Raw genomic sequence first — 4,859 nt, 5'->3', positions numbered from 1 at the left:
TGGACTTGCAGTTCCCTCCACCAAACATGCTTTTCCCTAGATATGTCCATCACTAGCTGGGTCATAGAGCAAGTTTATGTTCACCCAGCTTTTAGTACATATTGACAGTTTTCCAAATCCTAGAACCAGTTTACCTTCTCGCCTGCAGCACGTGAGCATGTCAGCTCCACACCTTCTTCAAACTGTATGTATTGTGCATTTGAACATACTCTCTTCAAGTCCTGACCTATTTTTCTATTCAGTTTGTCTTTTCACTCTATGAATGGTAGTTTTTGATGGAATGGCATTTTTCAATTTTAATTCCTTCCCCATTACCAATATTTCTTTGTTAGAGATAACTTTGCTTACCGTAAAAATGAAAAAATTTCTCCTATGATACCATGTAGAAGATCCATTGTTTTATCTCTCACATTTATATTACTATCCATCTGGAATTGATTTATGTGTACTGTGTGAGGTTTAGGCTCAAATACATTACTCCATATGGATGCCCAATCAACATTTACTGAGCAGAACATCATTTCTCTACAGCTGTATCCACATACATGTGAATTTATTTATTGATGAATGTTTCATTGGTCTATTTATCTGTGATTATCCTTCTATAGCTTTATAATAACTTCATTATACAGTAGTGTACTATTTTCTTCTTGATTATCTTGGCTCTTCTTGGTCTTTGTGAATAAGATTGCATTTACCATATTGATCAATTTCAGATGAATTGATGGCATTATAAAGTTGAGTCTTTCAATCCATGACGTATTTTTGGTAAACCTTTCTGGGTGTGTCTCTGAATGTGCCTCTGGAAGAGGTTATCATTTGAATTAGTAGCCTAGGTGAAGAATGCCAGTGAGCATGATCCAATCTGTTGAGAGCATGATGAGAAAATAAAAAGGGGGAAGAATGGGAATTTGTTGTCTCTACTTGAACTGAAATAACCATTTTCTCCTGTCGGTGCTCATGGTTCTCCAGCTTTCAGACTTAGATCAGGACTAATCTTATCAAGCAGAATATTACAAGAGCTCAGAGCTCATCTCCCAGAGCCAGCCAAGAGCCAGACATGAAGACAGCTCTTTCTTAGAAATCTGTGGAGTTGGAGCAATCCTGGTTTACTGGGTTAACCCTCTCCTGCCCAGGAGAAGTGCCAACATTTTCCGATGGTTTGGCCTGAGAAGCTGGGAGAATATACTGAAACAGAAACATTGTAAGAAAGTAAGTTTAGGAGAAATATTAAGATTTATTGAATTTGAAGGGACTACTAAACATCCAAGAGGAGGTGCTATTTAGGAAATCAGGTATACAAGTCAGAAGTTCAGTGAGAGTTTTAAGCAAAACATATAGTTTTGAGTATCATGATCATATAACCATGCTCATGTAATCTCGATTGTATAACCACATGTAACTATGAGTTCATTTAAGTACTGAATATAAATAACAAAGGGAAGAAGACCAAAGACTGAGCCCTTATCTATTCCAATATTGGAAGTCAGAAATATGATAGAGAGCTAGAAAAGGAGATAGAGAAGAGCTGTCCAATACAATCAGTTTCTCTTTTCTTTGGTTTTTCTCTATTAGCTAACGGCACCCCAGAGGGAAATGAACTCTCAGATACCTCTAGTTCTCCATGCATTATCTAAAGCAATTCTATTAGGCTAATGACAATCATCAAAGGCACTATGGTTAAGAGCTTTAATAATCAATAAGACACAAAAGCCTGAAAAGAAATGTAAGAAAAAAGTGATTGTAATCTACAGAGAAATGGGCAAAACACTAACAGTGTCTATTACATAATATATGTTGATACTATGAAGCATAATAATAAAAGTTACTGGTAAACTCACCAAGGAATTGAATAACTAAATCATAATCTATGCCAATGAAACCATTGGTATATTTTCTTCTAATTCCTTGCATCTCCTTAAGGCAATCACTCTTCTGAATTTTGTATTTACTGTTTCCTGACTATTGTATAAAAAAAATTTATTAAACATTACACAACTTAAAATATGTAAAATTTGATTTTGCTTGTTTTCAGTCTTCTGAGTTTAGCTTTTATCATTCAATATTATTTTTCAACTATTGTTTCCAAGATTTATTCATGTTAGTCCATGTATGAATGTAAGCTCATTCATTTTCTTTGTATAAAATTATAAAATTTTTAAAACATTTTTATTATAATGTATCTTTTAGATATTTTTAGGTTTTTGCTATTTTACATAACACTGCTACATATATTCTTATATACATGTAAAACAATTTAGCAATTTAAGGAATGCTTAGAGTAGGCTATATGCATGCTCATCTGTAAGAGTCACTGCTTACAAAGAGATCTGTGACAACACCAAACTTTTTTTTTTTTAAAGATTTTTTGGGGAATTGGGGGAGGAGAACAGTGTTGGGGAATCGAGGAAGGGGAACAGACAGGTAGACAAATTGCTGTTTTGTTCTTCAGTCTAGTTGTGGTGGACATCGCTTTACTGGCCCATGTTGGTATGATCATTGTGCTCTTCCCGGGTGAGGCAATCGGTCGCTGGTCATTGGTCGGCTGCACACTGTGGCTCACAGCAGCTCTTGCTGGCTGCCAGCCACTCATGCTGCTTGCCAGCCACTCATGTAGCTCATGGCAGCCCACCGCAGCCCTGCTGCAGCTTACACCGTTGCCGGCGACTCACAGCAGCCCAGCCCCAGGTCGAGCTGTTGTTCATCATCTTAGCTGTAGAGAGTGCAGCGCCACTGGCCCTTAATGTGGGATCCAAACCGCAGCCCTACTGCTCAGAGCTGGTGCTCCCAAGCAAGCTCTTAACCAACTGAGCCACTCGGCCGGCCCGACAACACCAAACTTTTAAAATCATAGAGGATGTATATGTTTTAATAACTATTTGTTTTCTACCTCATCATTTTTTTGCAATGATTTCCCAGCTATTTTTACTTGCCTGTTCTTTCAAATAAGTTATATAATAAACTTAATAATAAACAAGTTTTTCCATAATATATTAAGAAAAATCCTTAAATAACGAGTACCTAGGCACTACATACTTTTATGGTGGGAGTAATAAATGGTATAACCTTTGTGGAGAGAAAATTGATAAAATATAACAAAACTAGTTTTGCATTTACCTTTTTAACCAGAGAACCCGTTTCTATAAATTAACCTGAAGATATTTCTCCACAAATACAAAACGACATATGAGATTATTTGTATAAGCAAAATATTAGAGTCAATAATTGAGTGACCTATTGCATATACCAACAATGAAATGTTATGCGAATGTAAAGAGAGATACAGAGTGCTAAGATGAAAAATGTCCCTATAATCTATAACTGAAAAAGAACAAGTGTAAATATTATATAAAGTATGGTAAACCTATATAGAAAAAAGCTAATTTTTTAAATGCAGGTTCGCTTATATCTGTAAAAAGAGAAACAATATAAGAACCAATGAGAAACCAGAATCTAATAAGAATGGTAACCTATGGAGGATATTTAGAAAAGGAATGGAAAAATAGGGAGAGCGATACTTCCATGAGTTTACATGTTCTGTAGTTTTGAATTTTGAAACATGTAAATATTCAAAAAATATTTAAAACATGAAATCTAAATAGTAGTATAAAAAGAACTATTTCTGAACATGTTAAATTAACTGGTATTACATACCCTAAATAAATGCTTATGGAAAAATATGAAATAACTTTTCAGAAATTGGACATTAGGCAGCTTAAGATTATGATCCTTGACATAAAGGAAACCAATGATCAACACATACGATCACTCAAATTCTTCTTAGAAGCACATTTTAGACTTCTGTGCAGAGAGAGAAGAATGGGAGGCTGAAGGAGATGCAGTTTTCAGGGCAGAATTCCAGAGAGAAAAGAGCTATGCAGATCAAGAGCTCTGGACATCTGCGTAAAGGTTCTCTCGAGTCTGCTGCTAAATATTAAACTGCACATGTGTAGAAGGAATTTCCACAAATGTAGGCAAAGAACAACAGAAGAGCTGTAAGCTGAACAATGTCTGGAGTTCCCCTAAGGCTCTGAAAGTTTGAGCTCAAGCAGCCAGGATTGAGAAATCTCTTTGAACACCCCAGGTACTCAATAGACAACTCAGAAAGGTCATGACTTAGTAGTAGAGATATATTTTTCCTGGACTAAAGGCTATTTCAAACATGACCTAAGTATACTTCAAAGCACAACTTGAACAGCTTGATCTTCAAGCAATTTGTCTGACAAAAAATTTTCGTGTTTTTTTTTACCTTTTGACCCCCTTCACCCATTTATTCTGCCTCCTCACCCTCTGCCTCTGGCAACCACCAATCTCTTTTCTGCATCTACAATCTTGGCTTTTATTTTGTTCTGCTTTGCTTTGTTATTTTCTACATATAAGAGAGATCATATAGTATTTGTCTTTCTCTGTATGACTTATTTCTCCTAGCGTAATGTCCTTGAGGTCCATTCAAAAATATTCATTATTCATTACAGGAAGACAACAACATACAGATATTCAAACAGATAGGATTTACAATAACTGGCAGCAACAAAAAATGCCTCATAAAAAATAGTAGAAAAATGTGAATCAACATGGAAAACTCAACAAATGGTAAAAGGCTCAGAAATGCAGAGATGATGGAAATAGCAGACAAGGACTTCTAAATTGCTACTATAAACATGCTCAAGGATTTAAAGGAAAACATGAACATAATGAGGAGAAAATTTACAATGCAATGAAAAATTCACTGGATGGGATTAAAAGACATATATATATATATATATATATATATATATATATATATATATATATATATATATATATGGATTGGGGGGGGGGGGGTTGTCACTTCAAGGGGTAAAAAGTATAACTATTGC

This window comes from Hipposideros armiger, unplaced genomic scaffold (genome assembly GCF_001890085.2).
Source record: "Hipposideros armiger isolate ML-2016 unplaced genomic scaffold, ASM189008v1 scaffold_88, whole genome shotgun sequence".
Classification (NCBI taxonomy): Eukaryota; Metazoa; Chordata; class Mammalia; order Chiroptera; family Hipposideridae; genus Hipposideros; species Hipposideros armiger.
This window is presented reverse-complemented; position numbering follows the sequence as displayed.